This window comes from Neopsephotus bourkii, unplaced genomic scaffold (genome assembly GCF_033783945.1).
Source record: "Neopsephotus bourkii isolate Nb327-2 ecotype Australia unplaced genomic scaffold, CSIRO-AGI_Nbou_v1 NB_991, whole genome shotgun sequence".
NCBI lineage: Eukaryota > Metazoa > Chordata > Aves > Psittaciformes > Psittacidae > Neopsephotus > Neopsephotus bourkii.
In genome coordinates, this window is record NW_026901483.1 from 2,385,511 (window position 1) to 2,405,014 (window position 19,504).

Below are 19,504 nucleotides of genomic sequence, written 5' to 3' on the forward strand. Positions count from 1 at the left end.
TATATTCAAATTTCTCAAAACATTGCTTTTAGAACAGCAATTTATTTTGTTCTTTGACACAGTTGAAATGACTTATTCCCCATTTTTACTGTTCAGTATTAATTATAAAAATTGCATTTATCTAATTGTCTTTTCAAAGCAAAAGAAAAAATATTTTTAAAGGACTAAAATGCATCTTTCCAAAATGAGACTTCAGGAAAATGGCCATGTTCCTGCTGGAGTTTTGAAATCTCAAAATTTGCCTTTTGTCACTAATAGCTTTTGCATTAAAAATGTTGCGACTACTTCAGGCTATGAAGATTTTGATAGAAAATTTGCAATTTCTACTTTCAGTTCTACCTTCATTCAATGTTTAGGTTACAGAATGTTAGAAAAAAAATAAATCCTTTTCTTAATTGAGCATAATAAGGATACACATCAGTAAAATAACCTATTAAATTCAAACAAATATTTGAGGACTTTGTGCCTCCTGTGTTTCTCAAACACAGCTTTATCATCATCACTGTGAAATTACATTCAGTCCGCTACTAAATCCTCCCTTCTGAAAACAGGTTTTCTATTTTCTTTTATACACTAAGTCTGAAAATTATTAACAAACTTTAAGTCATTAGAAGAATTAAAGTAGAAGAATTAAATAGAAGATTTGATAGATCATTCTCCCACCCTCCCCCCTGACCTCACACAACCTAGATTGCTCTTCATACCCACTGTAATACAGTTATTGCCCATCTTTTAATCACTAATATTTTCTATGGCCCTTCTGTTTTGATTCAGCTCTGTCTATACCCCACAGGGAACCTCATTTTATTTGCAGCACTTCACATAGCCTTTATGCACCAGTGTGCCAGCTAGAGGCACTGGGTGGATAAAACCATAAAATGCAGTGTTTCTCAGTAGAGTATTAATGTGAGCTGTTCCCCATCCCCTAGACACTACTTGTCATGAAATTTGTAGGAACTTAATTATCTTTGAGATTTCTGTCCCTTTGTCAAATCTGGTTGAAATTGGCCAAGAGATTCAACATTTACTGAAGGGAGCAAGGGAGACCAGGCAGAGCACGTTACCACACAAATACTGTTTCCTTCGGACACAAGGCTAAAATAATGGCGTAGCAAATAGTTGCAAGGAAACAGTCTCACGAATGTACCAATTAAATCACAGGCAAATGATTTGTTCTGCATGTGTTATCATAAATATGCTGCTTTACCTTTTGCAAAATCTCATTTAACTGCATTCATGTTAAAAGAACAATTTCAGTCTGAGTTTTGTTTTTGTGGGGCACTGAGGAGAAAATGTTTTCTTATCTTCAAATGTTATTAACTGGAAATAAGTGTAACCTATGCTTTGAGGTCCTTACTTCAATTTAGATAGACAATTAGATATACAATACCAAAAAGAAAGAGAGAACTTTGTAGCACAGATTTTTCTCCTGGTGCCCCAGGTGACTACAGCAGACTTCATTCGGTGTTCAAATGATTAAAAACTACAATATCCTTCAAGCCATTTTTAGAAAACTATTTATAATTGCAGTATCAAGTAACAGAACTTCTTAAAAATTAGCTTATGAGATTTACATAGGATTGTGCATTTTATACTAAGGTGTGTCCTTATTTGCAATAGTTATTCTATTTTTATCAAAGCTGGAAACTTACAATACAGTAAACCAAATTCTTCCTTCACATAACTGGATACGTGAAGAATTCAAACCTTGGAAATTTCCACTAGCTTCTGGTACAGATATACATCACTTTAACTCATAACAACATGTCCTTCTGCTCTGTCACAAATCTATCCTTCAGGCCAATCCTGAAAGTGAAATGCTTTATGCTGTGATGTTAAAAAAAAAAAGAAATCCAAACTCTTTGGTTAGACATTTGAAAAAGACAAAAGATGACAAAAGAATATAACAGCTTTTCTTGTACCCAGATGTTGCAAGCAACTATACTCATGAAGTTTTTGCAGACAGAAGGAACTTTAGTGCTTTTACTCACATGGGACCCATGAGAAAGTTTGTGATTTAGCCACTGATGGTTTTTGCAGTAGTCTGCATATTGGAAGATGGGAAACGGTTCACAGCTTGAACAAATATTTCTTTAAGGGATAAATAACCTCAAAATTAAAGGCATACAACTATATTAAGTTTAGCGCAAAAGCATCTGCAGAATCATGCACTTTAAAGGGTTTATTTAAATGTTGTTTTATCTTCCACTTAAGAAATATTACTGAGAGGAAGCTAGAGTGAAGCAAAGAATAGAATTAAGATTTTGGGCACCCCCATGCCAAAAAAAGTCAGGGAAAGGAAAAAAAATCACAAATGCAAATTAATTTTCTTTTCCCTAGTTTGTATTATTCAATCATGCAGGGATTTTATCAACTGAAACTATACTGTATGAGATCTACATGAGCCACTAAGAAAATGTTCGGATCTTTCAATCACATATTTGCATTAGCATCAGATTTTCAGAGGTCTGAGATCACATAATGCTGGTTAAATAATATTTTCATAATCACCAGAAATCTGCATAATTTCCTTTTGTTAAATGCCTACTTCATCACATAGTTTGCTGTAGGCAACTCATTGTTCACCTCTGATAATAAGCTTTTGTTTAACAGCATTGTTGTGTGTTTTTGTTGAAGTTGTATCCACGCAGAAGACCTTGGTGATGCCAGAGGATGATCCTGTAGATGCCCTTGCTTAACTAAAGCCTCACAGTCAGGATGTTAATTGGCTACAGAGGGTAATGTATACAGATAAATGGAAACAGTTTCCTCTATTTAATGAAAAATGTATGTGGTAATTAAACTCAATTTAAGAGAATAAACATTGAAAGTTTTAGTAAAATAATGTTTTTGCAAAAGACCAAACACATAAAGAAATACCTAAAAGTCGATTTACTTTAGAATAATGTGTTATCCTCACTAGGCTGTCACCAGACAACTTGGAATACATTTTTCTTTTCTGAAACATAACTTCTGAGAGATTTAATAATCAGCTCCTGGAAGCTGAATCCTGGAAGATGAAAAACAACCAGACTCAACTAACAGTAGAAAATACGTATCTTCTCAAAAATCCAAGATTTCTGGGAACTTACAGAGAAACTGAAATACCAAAAAATCAGAAAATCAAAGATAATCAGAAAAACAGGCAGCTTTACTCCAGTATTTCCTGTTTGAAAGCACTGACTTCCTTTTCACCTGCATAACAATGATTTATATATGTCGTAGTTTAACAGGCTGAAAGTCAAAAACACAGCACTGCACCAGCTACTAAGAAAGAGAAAAATGACTGCTACTGCTGAACCCAGGACAATATGTCATCTTCTTAATTTTGAACTTTTCTAGCAGATTCCAGAATCAAACCTAAGGAACTCGTTAAAAAGCAGAAAATATAGTCCTTAATCTCATGGATCTCGGTCTTTCAGTGTACCATGATCTACTTCAAGTTGACCCAAAAGATCTCTGTCTGCACAATTACCTGTGTAATTGCAAATACAGGAAATAGTAACATGAACAAAATAATGGGCAAATATTTTAAAATCAGAATTTACTTTTGAACTTTGGAACTTATGTGATTGCTGAGTAGAAATTTGAACTCAAGATATGGATAAACTATATCATATCTTTTCTGTTTTTTGTTGGTTTTTTTTTTTTTTGCACAATATGATCAATGGATGAATCAATACCTGGTTTTCAGCCAGAAATTAAAATCAGGAGGGTTCTATTAGCAGCACACATGTTTTGTAGTAAGATATTTCATTCAGAAGAAATCAGTACTCCACACTCTAACACCAAAAGTCCTATATTTCACTTAAATGATACAAAATACTATCAGAACACGTCTCCATTCATGAAAGTCACTAGGGTAATCTACATTAATAAAAGCCCTAAGTTAGGTTGTATTTCATAATGACATAAACATAACAGAGACAAATTTTATCTAGCTTATGTTGTACTTTACACACACTATAGCCTGCAGCACAACTGACTGATGTTATTTAGCTATGAAAAATGTAGGTACTTGATTTTGTATAAAAGCTTAACACCTATGTTTTATTGAAGATTTTTAAGCTATCTAATATGGCCTGGTACATAGATGCTATATTTTAAGTATTGCCATTTTTTAACCCCTTTATTGAATAATTGCTGAATGTCTAACAGAAAAAGTCATTAATGACACTGTTCAAAATGTGTTCAGAGCACAGACATATGCAATGTTAAAGAATAAACCAGAACTTACTCAGTTAACACATAAGTGAAAAACTTATTTAAATGTCAGAGTGACTATTGCAGATGTCATGCCAACTTTCCAATTAACTTCAGAAAGGCTGACATGAGGATTCCTGAGTTTCTTTTTGTTTGACCTTTGAAATTATTCTGCCTAATTTTTTTTTCTATTCTTCACTTCCTCTTCATAATTCTTTTTTGAAGGAACAATGAAACAGAAAAATACCTTCCCTGAGGACAGCAGATGGAGACTTGAAGCTCCTTGCATTTCACTTGAGTCAAACTCTGGAAGAGGATTATAGTTTTGGTCAAGAGGGAAATGTTGGGGAAGACTATCAAGCCCGTCCATGTAGCACATTGAAAGACTTTTTCTCTCCACTTGACTCCGCTAATCCTTCCGGCCATTGTTGGTTTTATGCATAATTTTCACACCATGACAGCCTTTAAATTGAAATGCTAATATAAATTTGAGAAATCAATACAAAATTTTAATATAAAAATACTTTTCTACAAAACATCAAAGAGTTTTGTAAGATATTGTGGCAACTGTAATTTCCCTCCCGGACTGTAACCAAATGTGATTGACAGTACTTTAATTTTAAATTGTATCATCCTATCCTTTAAACAGCTGGAAAAACTATTTTCTCACCTAACAGCAGTGCACCAGTATCTGAAGCTAATCTGAATTTTATTATACAGTTTAATTCTTAAATTGTCCTAAATGCTTTACTATGTTTGCAGGAAAAGAGGAAGTATTCCATAGAGCTAGTATTTTTCGTTCTGTTTGTTCCATTATTCTTAAGTCACAATACATGTAAATTCCAACTTGTGGTTGTGTTTTTTTTTCACTACTGAAAACCCAGTAATAAGCTGAAAGGGTAAATGTTTTATAATGACTTATTTTATGTATTATGAAAGCAAGAAAACAAAGATTCAGAACGCTCGTAAGCAGATAAAATAGTGGCCAATTCCATTTAAGTAAATCTTCAAATAAAAGCATAAGAATTTTCAAAGTGGATGTATATATCTACAAGGCAAATGCCTAAGGACAGTTTTTATAAGGGTACTTTAATCTGAAATCCTTACTCTGTGCCATGCTTCAGAGCTACAGCAGATCTCATCCATTCAAAATTCAAAAATCAGAAAACATGATGATTCATAACCCTGATACATTAACTTGTGTTTCCAGTTTACTGATATAAATTGTTTTAGTTCCAACTAAAGTAAACACTGGCAAAAAATTAAATGTCTCAGAGGAAGATGTAGATTAGTTGAAACATACATCCTCAATTTTATAGAGTCATAAATGCTGTCATGCTAGGTAGTGCAAGGTCAACTTCTTTAACATTTCCCTGCATGCATAATAGAAATAAATAGCATTGTAGTTAAATCTACGTAGTCTGAATTCCTAGAAACTCTTTTATCTAATTTTAGAATATTTTATTGTCTAATACTGAAATTTTATGAAGTTCAAAAGCATTATCTTCAATCATTGTGCCAGATACACATCGAAAGTGCTCTTTCTGAATTCATAAATCTCTAAATTTTTGCTCTTACCCAATATTTTTTCTAGTGTGAAATTCTTACAGCTAAGAATATGTGATATAGTTTTAAAGAGAGACAGCAGTGATTACATTACTATCAACTGGATATGGAATGATTTTTAGAAAGCAAAATGTGATGGAATTTATTATGAAGGCATTTATAAACCTTATATTACTAATACAATTAGTAGTAATTTCACAGTAATAGGCCCAAAATACCTAATACACACACACACACCCCCCCTGCAACCACCAAACATACCAGGGCAAGTACGGGCAAATATTAAGCAGCATCATTTCAATTTAGTTTGCTTTAAATGGTAGTCAAAATATATTCAAGACAGAACATAACAGATTCCTTTTCTAATGTTATTACCAACTACAGTTCAATAATACTTCTGAACAGCCCCATTCAGCCCTTGAGTCCCACGCAACTTCTTTTGGTTACATCCCTTTGCACAGGATCAGATGCTACAAGAAAATCAGAAATGGGTGAATGCATTCAACTCTTCATAGCATACAAAAACAAAAGCTGTTGAACAAAATGCTCACAAATCCTTTCCATTGCCTAGAATTCAACTTTCATATGGAATTGAAAATCACCATGGTAAAAAATTGAAAGCTATTCCATTCATTGCTTAATACTTTGTTACAGTGTTATCCTAGTTACTACTCAACACTGTGGTAGGTATGCAGCTCCTGAACCAGGTAGCTTTTAAAACCAAAATGAGAAAAAATGGTGAAAGTCCGGGTGAAGGAATACACCACACATTACTGTTCAGAGGGTACAATTTTCTTAATCTAAAAGAATTTTTAAAATGAAAAAAAATCAAACCAACAAGCTAATGTCAGGAAATCTCAGCTCGCTGCCAGCTATGATTCTGCATGTGTCTGGGAAGGGTTTAGAAGAATAAGAATGGTTTCAAAGATAAAAAGAAAATATAAATAGAAGTATGGGTAGTTTGTGCTAATTCAAGCATTCTTCAAACACTGTTTATCTGTCACAGGTGATATTAAGACTGTTCTTCTAAAACATCTGTTTATAAGCCCGATTTATTGCTTCTATTTCATACCTGCACCCAAATTGTAAGTGAAAGTATTGCTTATAGAGAAGTTCTTTGTAGTTGCTGATGACACAGACACAGTCAAGACAATGTTGTTAGAACAGAGTCCTGTATTTCCAATTCTCACACTCGACATGAAATACAAAGACCATGTTTTTTCTTATGCAACAGTCAAAATCATATCTTACTTGTGCAAGTTGAACTTGAAAAAAAAGATGGAGGCTCTTCAGGAAAGAGCTGAGAAGGTAGGGAGAGTCATGTTCTGTGCAGAGAAGTGGGAGGAACACACAGCTTCATCTGGGGGCAGCACATGGGCTGCTGATGGCGGTTTGTAAAAAATGGTCCTATATTTATAAAGAAAAAGTTGAACAATCTATGCTATGAGTCCCTTTGCTAACCAGTCTGATGAATGAAATGCTTGCAATAAATTGAATTGGTTTTGCATGATAGTTGCCGTCTCCTCTATGCCCATCTGTTGTAGACTGTCAATGAAAAACTATGTACGATTTTTAAAATATACTAATTATTTGAAGTTGTTGAACAGAAAACGGTGTCATGGGAAAAAAAAAGTATTTAGGGTATGAACCATGGAAATAACTTTTGAAATGTCAAATTACATAGACAGTAAGAGCATCTCATACAGAATATAACTGCAAATTAGTTAAATATTATAACTGCAGGGACATATTTACAGCTTATAATATAAAAGTAAATTATGACTTTAAAGAACCATACTGATTTATCTGTGAGGTTTTAAGAACATTACTGGTTTATGTACAGTCTGGCTACATTTAGAGTTCATCAGAGTATCTGAATTTTTAACAATCAGGCCTGTGGCACAGAATTTTATATTGGATAGCTGCAAAGGGTATAAATTGTGACAGTTAACATTTTTGGGGATTGATGTTAAAAAACATTTGGCAGATTGCTTTCACTGCATTAGTAGAAAAGTAAAAATAAATGACAAGGAATGGACATACAGATGCCTGAAAATGAGTGAAGGGAGCAGAAAAACGAATGGAGGAAACAATAGATGAAACACTTCCTATACAACTAGTAAAGGGGGGGAAATAAAAAAGACAAATTGATAAAGAAAACCCCTACAAATCGGGGTCAAACAGAGCCAAAAGACAAAACAAGATGCTACTATTAGAGGTATAAGAGATTTTTTTTCCATTACTCAAGGAAGTTTAAAAGCTAGCAGAATGGAAGCATTTCAGAATGATGAGCTTGGGACTATTGTCAGCATCATGATTAAGAGTTTCATGTCCATACAGTAGCCAGCATGTTTTACATAATAGGGTTCAGCATCTAGTCCCATTGTTGTTAAAATCAGTCTTCGATAATGTATTCAAATTACTGAGTTATGCATGTATTTTCTTCAGCTATTAAATAAGTGCACTTCTGAGGCAAAAAAGCTCAGTGTAAAAGCAAAAGTTTTAGACTTACTAGCTTTGATGAACTGTCAAGAGCTATTAAAACCTATGGAAAATCTCTTATTTTGGATGAAATAAAAAACCTCCAAACACTTTAGGGCTTCATTTCTCTACAATTAATACTATAATCACAAGTATAGTTCATAATGTCACAAGTTATAAAAAGATCTTACTTGATTTACAGAACATAAAATCTGTAACTACTCAGCAACCACTGCAAATAAAATGTCTTTACATTGGGTCCAATGTTTCTTAATAAGTGCCTTAGCCTTAATCAGTAGCTATTTTAAGGAAACAAGTAATCCTTAAAGAAACATGCATGCACTTATAACTCTTAGGGAGAAAGCAGAACATAGATAAAACATTAGATAGGCAGTAAATAGAGCTTTCTCTCTGTTCATTAAGGAACAACCATGCCTGCAAATATGGTGGTGTTATTATTGGAAAAAAAAAACTTAAATGAATCAAGAATGGGCAATTCAGCTTCTCAATGGAATGCAAAAAATAACACTGAAGATCAGATGCTTGAAAGTCTATAAACAGGAAGATTTTTTTTTTCTCAAATAAGTATAAAGAGGGTAATATGACATGTAATTAAAATGTAGCAGATTGAGGTTGTCATTAAGGTGGAAGTTTGTTTGAAATACATTGCTCTTTAGCTGTTTGTGAAACTGACTGTATGTGGCTAGAAGCATTCATTGTGGAACATATTTCTGATCTAAAACTTGTGCTCCCTTGATATGCAGCCAAATGGTAGTTAAAACGTGACCTTCTGAAAACCATGCCTTATTAAATTGTGAGAAAAAAAAAAAGGAGACAAGATACAGTTAAGACAGCAGATCAGGGGATGGCACTCTAGCCTTCTAATGGAGGAAGTCAGTACTGTAAAAAAAAGAAGCCAAAAAAGAAAAGACAGAATTTTCCTTAGAAGACTGTCACCATTTTATAAAAGAAAGTTGAAATGATCATTGTGCATAGCATTAAGATGTCCATCTGGGAAAAGAGATCCCATTTAGCCAAAGCAGAGAGGCTGAAGAAAAAAGAAAAAGGAGATTGGGTGTGAAATCCAACCATCTTTGAAGTCAATGGGAATTTTGCCATCGATTTCACTGGGTCAGGATTTCATGCAAGCTGGATGCAGACTCTGCTTTGTGATATCCATACCGAATTGAGGTTTCTGGTTTCAAAAGCTATATTAAAGTCATCCCCACATAAAACTAATGTAGCAGAGCACAGAATAAAGTCCATTATTTTTTTAATGAGGGAAAATGAAAAGATTACAGTTAAAACCTTACTGTTGAGATAATTAAGCATGGACAGAAGGAAAGAATACACATTACAGCATTTACACCCTATAGCTATTTCATTTTTTTTCTTTCAGTTTTCTTTCCTGAACACTCTTATGCCTCCCTGCTTCACTCCTTATACTCACTTCAATGCTTAGCTGCAAATTCCAGTGGGGAAAGTGAGCTGACAAAAGCATACTCCCATTTATGTGCAATACAGCCCCTTAAGCTCCATTTTCAAAGTTTTGGGTAAAGTTTGTTATACACAGATTTATATATATATACACACACATATAGTATACTTCTTTCAGTAAAAAAAGTTTCAGGTGCTTATTTTGTTATTAATAAACCAAATTCAGACGTAACAAATAAGAAAATGTCAACTTTGAGGTGGAATTTGATTTAAACAAAGAGTATTTAAGTACTATTTTCTGCTGTTGAGAACAAGCAATAATAAAAATAGGGTATTAATAGTATCATACACAGTACTTTTTACAAAGGGGAGAAAGAGATCCCTAATGGGATCTTTCTCATGAACTGCATTCAAAAGTTTCATTAGACCTCGTGCTTTTAGACAGGTTACTTACATTTTCTTTGTCCAAAATTGCACATATCATGACAGCCAGTAACTTTTACCAGAACCATATCCAATTACAACTGAGAACAAAAGGAAGAAAAATAAAATTTGATATGCTATACAAAAGTTTGCCTTCTTTCTAATTAAAATTACTTGTGGAACCTGGTGTTAAAAATGTGTGTTCATTCCACACACGTATTTAATGGAATCGGTGGTGCTATTTAATCAGATGCTGGAGATTTAAGTTGGAAATAATGAATATGAGGTTGGAAAAGTACTCAAATATTCTTTACCGGCTTCCTTCCTACGGATTGTTAAATATATTTTTAATGCAAATATATCAGTGTGCTTTCATCTCTCTGCTGTCCTTCATGAAGGCAATCCCACAAAGGTGAAACACTGGCCTTTCCTGTTTCTTCCCTGCTGTAACTATCGTAATACGAATGCTGCCTGCTAAAACTGGCACATCTGTGTCTAACATAATTCTGGTTTAATTCAAAAATGTTCTTGCTTACAGAATGCAGCAGTTCAGAAAACTCTTGTTGTACATGTAGCTGTAAAAATGAGTGCGGAATATTTATAAGGCCCTGTAGAAATATTCCTTCTAAACAACTTTTCATCTACTGAGAATGACTGGATTCCTGAGTTAAAGAAGCCATCCTTCAGCTTTTAATGTCAATAGTATCAAACCTCTTACTGACTTACGTGTTAGTTACTAATAACAGTAAGGATCAGACCTAGCAACCCCTTTCTGTCATGTGAATATTTTCTTTTTAAAATTAAAGTGATAGAAATATTTTTCCAAAAGCAAACTGGTTACTGAACTTTAAGGTGATAAAAATAGGCCTTAAGTTTCATTTCTGCCTTCTGAATGTATCCAATTAAAGAGTATTTTATTCATTACTAGAACGTAAATGTGAACAGTTACAAAAATGAAATACAGAAAATCCTCTGGGAGGTTTCCAAGCCATTGCAATCCCTCACTGACAAACCAGGTCTTTTCCATTTTCCTGAAGCTGAGACTTAAGGCAGGGACTTTTCAAATAAAAATAACCAGCAGCAAACCAACACTCACACATGCTACTGAGCACCTCATTTAAACACTAACCATTCTGGGAAAAATAATAAAATCCAAGGATCAGGTATTTACAATGTATTTAAATTCCAAAGTTAGCTTATTACAGAACTGTGTAACTACTGTTACCTCTCTATGCCTATGTCCATCTACATATCTAGGGCCCCTGAAGACTCATATTCTTTATCATTTGGAATTCAGATCCTGAGAGATGTTAACTTGATAATTTAAGACTACAGAAGATTATATCTCATTGAATATAAAGGGAAATCAGCCTAGTTTTGAATTCTGGGGATTGAAAAATTTGACAAATTTTACCTTATTTTAGAAAAATATATAAGATCTTCCATTGTTGAACAAGAAATACATCTCTTTTAACATTGCATGTATTTAGTGTAAAGAAAAAGCCACATGATGGGGTATAAATGAACTGTTATACACAGTGAAATATAACTAATTACTAACATAATGCCCTAGAACAATTAAACTTATTTTTCTTTTACTAGATGAGAAATTTTCTGTACTAAATCTATAAATTGCTTCTGACAAAAAGTGAATGTTCTGAAGTTTGTCTTTTTTCAAAGCTGTTTTCTTTTAAGTGTCATTGTGAAAAAGGTATCTTTCTCTAAATGCTTCCAGAGACACGTGTCACTCATTCAGTCTTTAGCCACGTTTAGCTTAGTGCTGTGAATCGTAATATTACAATGCCTTCCAGAAACGGAAAAAACAGTACATGCAATGGCAACTAAGGTAGTAGTCACTTCCTACTAAAGGTTACACAGAACTGTGGAATCCAAAATATTTTTCAGAGAGCCTTTTAAGACCAGAAATATATACAATGTCATTGTCTTCAAGTTGCTGAAGACATAAACTGAAAGATTTTCTTCCTAGATCTATTAGTTCTAGAGTTGACCATGTTATTAAAAATTAAATGAGTAAATTCTTTTTAAATGCTTGTTTGCATGAATTCAACAGAAAAAAAGGATAGTAACTTTCAGTCTTGTGATTTGAATTTTCTCTTAAAACTTCTGTAGTTAGAATACACTGTAATATGTACCAGGTTCTCAACTTTTGTCCAGTGACAGAGCATTGATTTTGAAGGATAATTACATACACGTAATAAGGAAAGCGTAAATATGTGCAAATACTGTGATCCACAGTCAACCCTGATGGCACTCTTGCAAATCATGAGTCACAGTTCTTCATAGTCATCTTCTTGTCATGTTTCTTATATGTTTTAGTCCTCTATCTTGACACTGTTCAGAGGCATGGATTACTTCTAAAGACTGACACTAAGCCTGTGATAGAGATGTAGGAGCGTAAAGAAGAAGAAATGGTGCTGCTACGTTCAGGGCATCTTAACAGCAATTTAGCTGCTACTGTCTTAACAGAATGGGCTTGTACATAAGTCTCCAAGCACATTTTACTTTCACCAGAGCTGTGGGACTCAAGCTAAATTGTTAATGGGAAATCAAGCTAAAATTTGTTATCATTTTGGGCTCCAGAATTACTTTAAGCATCCATTTAAATACACAATCAAGTTTATTTATTGACTAAGCAACTGTTATTTACAAATATATTAACGATAGCAACCACTGGAGAAGAAAAAAAAAGCAGCTGTTAAAGTTCCTGATAGTGTTGCCACATCAGCATTAAAGCAAAGAAGAAATTCAGGCTACAAACAAGAAGCTGTTTGGTTGGGTTAAACCACGACAAATTCCCAGAAGGCTGAGATTCTGAAGCAGCCTTCTCATGGGGTAAGGGAAGAGTGAGAGTAGGGGAACACAGCAAAGTGAAGAATCTATTTGTTTTAAAAAGAAGCTTGATAAATTTAAAGAACCAGCCTCACCAGAGGAAGGCCTTTCTAAGCCTGTATTCCCAGTAAGATTAAAAGGATCATTGAAATCGCTTCAAGCCTACTGAGGCGTCCAGTAAGACTTTGAGGAATGTGCACACTTCAGAAAAGGCACATGGATACTGGAAGGACTCTGCAAATGACATCAGGTTATTCTATAGGTGAGTTAGCAAGAAAACTTTGCAGTTTGGTTGAAAAGGAAACAACCTCCAGGTTGCACTGCAAATTCAATGAAAAACACAAAAATGCTTTGTCTCCACAGGAAAAGCTGTAAGTATACAGACTGGAAAGAAAAATGAGTATCATGAAGGTAATCTCTGTACCAATTCATCAGGTGGTTTTGTTGCTTGCCTTATTTTATATTTGGTACTTCTCTTGATCTAAGCCTTAAGCCTTTCTATAAACATTGCTCCTCCTAAAGAGCAAGGTGTGAATGATGTGCTTTAACAGCATTGCTGTGCTTTTAACCATTCCAGAGCCTTCTGTATAATCATAGAATAGTTAGGGGTGGAAAAGACCTTAAGATCATCTAATTCCAACCCCCCTGCCACGGGCAGGGACACCTCGCTCTAAACCATGTCACTCAAGGCTCTGTCCAACCTGGCCTTGAACACCACCTGCGATAGAGCATTCACAACTTCCTTGGGCAACCCAATAATGTTCAAATACTAATGCAGTCTGCTCACTCTGCCTCAAATATGTAAAAAAATGCACTTTTCTTCTAGTGAAATTAAATAGAACTGACTTCTGTTATTGCAGTGAAAGACTAAGGCAAATCTAAAACAAAGATGACTGGTAAGCTAACTTCTGAACAAATATGAAAGGACAATAATGGAGAAGTTTATGTAATCAGAAAATAATTCTTCACTAGAAAAAAAAGTTATGAAGAGTTCTCTCATTACAAAGCACTGAAGATAACAGTTAATTGTTGCAAATTACCATTTGCCTTAATTTCAGCATAAGAGAAAAAAAAAATCCTTAAGAAATAAATGTGTGACTGGTGTTTTTCATGCAGAGGAAGAGCAGGTTGTGGGTTTCATGGCACAAAGAAAAAATGCTGACTGATTACACACAGCACAGGATGGCTGTGCAGTATTGTACTCTTCACCATGTATCTGACACTGGCTCTTTGGGATCAAAGCGGATCCCGAACACCATGGGGTTCAACATCCTGGGCCTGTTCAGCTTGCAAGGATAGCTGTTTTATGCAGCAGGTTACCATAGCAACTTGCCCCAATTTACATACTGAATAGCTGCACAAGTTAATATGACTCAATATAAGCATTCACTCCCAGTCGAAGATTTCAGCTTGTTAGCATACGACAGACTGAAGAACTCCTAGGTAGAAGTCAGAAGCCGAAATGCCTAGGCAGTGCCATTTAAATGACTCAAACCCATCTTCCTTTCACAAGGCTTCTTTCTTTGCAGTTTATACCTTGTGCATATTCTCTGCTTACAATAGTCAATTGCTAGCTTGAAACCTGGCTTGTACAAATGGAAAAGACCTTTTAATGTGAGCTTAACCTGTATAATTATATACAGACTTAACTAATATTTTCTTCCCATGCCGTGCTCAAAAACCAAAAACAGCCAAACAAAAAAAGCAAACAAAACAAAAAAAATCAAAACAAACCCAACAATTTTTTGCACAGAATTAGAGGCCAGAAGTCAGTTTCATGTGAAGGAGCCTTGGATATGCTTCTGTCCTTAACTGCCGAATTCAGCCTGACAATGCAACTTGAAAGTCTTACTTCAAAGAGCATGTTAAACATTCTGTTGGAATAAGGGCAAGACACTGAAGCTCAACAACTCCCCAGATTTTATTAGCAATGTGCTTAGACTTAATCAAGAGCTACTACTGACTAACATGCATTAATCCCACTTACATACTTTTGTAACCTTACACATATTTCTAAAAGCAAGTTAGAGGAGAAGGACTTAGGGGTGTTGGCTGTCAAGAAGCTCAACATGACCTGGCAGTGCATGCTCGTAGCCCAGAAAGCCACCTGTATGCTGGGCTGTACCAGAAAGAGCATGGCCAGCAGGTCAAGGGAGGTGATTCTCACTCTCTTCTTCGCTCTCCTAAGATACTACCTGGAGAACTGTGCCAGCTCTGGGCCCCCAGCACAAAGAACATGGAGCTGTTAGAGCGAGTCCAGAGGAGGGTCACAAAGATGATGAGAGAGCTGGAGCACCACTCCTATGGAGACAGGCTGAGAGAGCTGGGCTTGTTCAGCCTGGAGAAGAGAAGGCTTCAAGGAGACTTTACTGTAGCCTTTCTATACCTTCAGGGGGCTTACAAGAAACATGGAGAGGGACTTTCAGCTTAAATCTGACTTTAAGATGAAAGAAAGTAGATTTACATTAGATATTAGGAAAAATTTCTTCACTATGAGGGTGGTGAGATACTGGCACCGGTTATCCAGAGAAGCTGTGGCTGCCCCATCCCTGGTAGTGTTCAAGGCCAGGCTGGACAGGGTTTGGAGCAACCTGGTCTGGTGGAACGTGTCCCTGCCCACGGCAGGGGACCGGAACCAACTGATCTTTAAGGACCCTTCCCAACACAACCCATTCTATGATTCTATGAAATTTCAATATATGAAGGAGCTACTAAAGTATAGCTAATCAGTTCTGCAAATACACAGTAAAGAATCAAAGACTAAACAGAAGTTTTTCAGAACAAAATCTGGGCATTGTTTTAGATTGTGACCAAAGCATGAGTCAATGTCATGATATTGTTGAAGGCAAATATCATAGTGGGATCTACAAACAAGAGTTAATACTTGCAAGATATATGAGGTGAACCCTATTTACACAGCATGGATAGAATTTCTGTTTAAACAGACGTTTCAGACATTGTGTTCCAAGAGACAGATGGAAGAGATCAATGAGACAGTTGAGGGGTCAAGAGAAATATGTAGTAGAAAAGAGTTAGGTACTATTTAGCTGAAAGACCTAGTTCTTTATGAATTTCAGAGGCCCTTGTAAAGAGAAATGAAATAATCTAGTTTTCATGTTTGTGCATTTTATATTGCAGTGAGAAAAGGTACACTTAGACCAGGGAGGGAAGGGGAAGCCTTTCTCACAATAGTGGTGAAACCCTAGGCTATAGAAAACCTGAACAACTGTAGGGTCTTCAGCAGTAGAGATCTTAAGGAATATGTAGACATGTAAACTTTTACTACGAATGCCAGAAGACAGTCAACAGGATAGTTCTGTTTAAATTCTCTCAAGGTTAGTACATTGTATTTTGTACACCAAAAACTAATATGGTACTGATAAGAAACAGAAGATTTTTCTCCCAAGCTTATTGTGATTATTTAACTCAAGTAAGCATTGGAACAGTCATAAATGACTTTTACTCATTGTACCACAGAGACCTTAATATTTCTTTAAGTAGAGAGCAGAGAAGCAAGATCCCAAGGAAAAAGTTTGGAAAACTAATTTATTTAAGATAATTTGTCCATACAGCATGAAATAACTATTCACATTTCCTGTTCTACATTATTTTACATCATTTTTACTCAGAATTATATTGAATTATACTAACTATATTAATTTATTGCAATTCAAAGACAATATATTGGTCAGTCACACAATAGTGAATAAGCATGCTCTTTCATTTAATTTCAGGTTCTTTCATTCATTACTTAGGTAAAGAGTTGGAGTGATTTTTCCTATAGCACAGCTTTTCAGATTGGAAGTATTAATCATAATAATGATAATTGTAGTGATTTAGCTATTAGTCTTCTGCTGCTTTTATATTGGGCTTTACAAAAACTTTTTTGAGGATCAACAGAAGCAAGTTTTACATCTGTGACAGAATCTTACAACAGAATGGAAGTTACTGACCATGAACTGAAGTAAAACATAATGCTAAAGTTAAAATCTGTAAATTAGAGAAAAGTTACAGTTAATGATTTGTTGCTTCTAAGCTAAGTGAAGGTTCTAACTGGGTAATATTCTTATTGCTCTGTGGAAGATAAGCAAAGACACCCCAATCACTTACTTTCAAAGGAAACTGTCATTTACTTGAAGTGATTTTCTTTACTTCTAAAATTTTATCCTAAAGTGATCCTGGATTCCTTGATGGTTAAAAATTGCTCTCTGCATTTATTAAGAAAGGTAACTATGTTTAATAGATTTTAAATGTGTGACATTTCTTTTTCTATGAGGTGCAAATTATGTTTCTTATCTCTGAGTTGAGAAATATTCAGTTAGCAGCTCTAGGACTATACACTCAGTATACTTGAGGAATTCCATAATGACAGTCAAGTAAAAAAACCCTCAAAAAATAAAAGAGACAAAACAAAATCCAGTTCCGCAGCCAGGAAATACTGCTGTGAATTTCAGAACATATGATTATTGCAAGATTTACAATCAACAGATATCTGTCTTTCTGCTTGTCACAGTTTTGTTCTTTTTGCTGAGAGGGCTTTCCTTGTTTTTCTTAATAGAGTATTTGGAAAAGAACAGTGTCCATGGAATAAATAAGGCTCTTACAGTTATTTTAAGAGTAACTACTATCTGCAGAATTTTAATCTCAGAAAAGACCAAAGGTGCTACCCCTATTTTTAAAATTGAAAGGAGAAAAAAAGCACCAAGAAAAATCAGAAAGAGGCTGGTAAAATGACTTCCTAAAGTGGAAGACTCCAGGTTCCTGACAACTTAGCCAGAGCCAACTTAAATAGGACATACTTCTTTCTCCTAAATCCAGGTAAGTAATTAATAAGATTTAATTACCTAATTTCCAAGTATGAGCATTTCAGAAACTTCTGGTAAAACAGCAGCTCTCAGTTTATATACCAGGTATTGAAAGAATTAGTACCTTGCTTAAACTTTCTTATACCTACTGATTCCAGTTACTAAATAACATACTTAAACGGGAGTGGACGTGAACAGACACAAAATTCAACTTTCTTTTTTTAAAGGAAAAGACATATTTTGAAGAGTCTCTGCAAGTTTACACTGTATTGATATGCAGAAATTGCACTGGAATCCACAGATAACATATTAAGTTCTACTTTAGACCTCTGGAAAAAGAACATGGTCTTCTCTTTCCAGCCTTCCTCTAATAAATACTTTATGCATAGCTTGAAGGTGCATGGGCAGGAGACTATCCAGTGTCTAGTCTTTTTAAAGTCTGATTTGATTTAATAACAATTCAACCAAAGACCCTAAAGGATACTGAAAATATATGCAATGCATACTGGCGAGTGTGGTACTTAATAGAATTGTCCTCTCTTTTTAACACTGCTGCAACAAATGTGCCAAGTTTTAGCTGACAGAAAGCTATCTGTCTTCGAGAAGCTTTATCGTAAGAAGAAAAGGCTGAATAAAGCTGTGGCTTATTACAAACTTAATAAGATTCAAATTGTTACATGTCTTGAAAAGAAGAAAAGATTTCTACATTGCACATTTTTTTGCAGAATACAGGTACTATTCCTGGTATATCAATAGCCCAAGGGCACAACATATTGAATGACTTATTAAAGATTCATGATACAAATTTATTTCCTAACAACATAGTAGGAATATGTTGTTTTCCATTACAGGAAGCAACGCTTCTCAAAAGTGTTTACAACTCTCAAATTGCAAAATTTAATTTTCAAATCGAATGAAGCATAATGAGCTTCATGAGCTCCTAATTCTTCACACCCAGACTTAGTTACAAACATAAGACAGCAAAACAGATTAGAACGAGCAAACCATGTATTAAAGAATTCTGATGTAATAAATGACTATCTGTCTCTTGATCAATGGCAATTCAAGAGACTCTTCCAAAACCAAAGCATGGTCAAGCTAACAGCCTGTCCATCTTCATCTCTAAGCTGAGAAAAAAACAAGGAAATTCAATGTTTTCCGATGAACATGAGTGAGCACTCACCAGATTCATCCTTTCTATCTATCATCATCTCACGCAAAAGCAGCTCACTGTTGAGATGTATACCTACATAAATTCAATGTCTAGTATCTTTGTAGAAGACTATAAAAATGTTGTTCTTGTATGACAGTTCTATGGTGGCAAGGGGAAAACGAAGGAAAAATTGAGCAAAACTGAGAACAAGAAGCACAAATCAAATTACAGGTAGATAAACTGAAAAATTCCTAATCTGAGTTTTTGAGACCAGTTTCAGAAGTCAGACCGATAGTTTAGATCAATTATACTCCATAGACAAAAAGCTTCAGATCTGCTTCTGTATGAATATCACTGACTGAAAATTTTGAAACTTGATGATTTATATCGATCCAGTCAAACAGAACAAAAATAAAAGAACCACAAAACCACCACACTTTTCAATGAACTACTGTGAAGGCTACCACCATTAAACAAACCCAACAAACCAAATAAACCCCTGAATGTGGTGTAAAAACAGACAACTGAAAATTTCAGTTTTACTCATTCTTGTACGTTAATGACTTCACAACATATTAAATCTAAC

The 19,504-nt window shown here is 34.8% G+C and overlaps 1 long non-coding RNA gene across 1 annotated transcript in view; it reads right to left on the reverse strand.

The window, feature by feature from the left end:
- Positions 1-3,315: 3,315 nt before the first annotated feature.
- The window catches only part of LOC133215603 (uncharacterized), a 107,484-nt gene continuing 91,295 nt past the window's right edge, over positions 3,316-19,504 (reverse strand). Inside the window, exon 4 of the long non-coding RNA XR_009726421.1 lies at positions 3,316-3,475. This is a non-coding gene — a long non-coding RNA (uncharacterized LOC133215603). The remainder of the gene's footprint in view (positions 3,476-19,504) is intronic.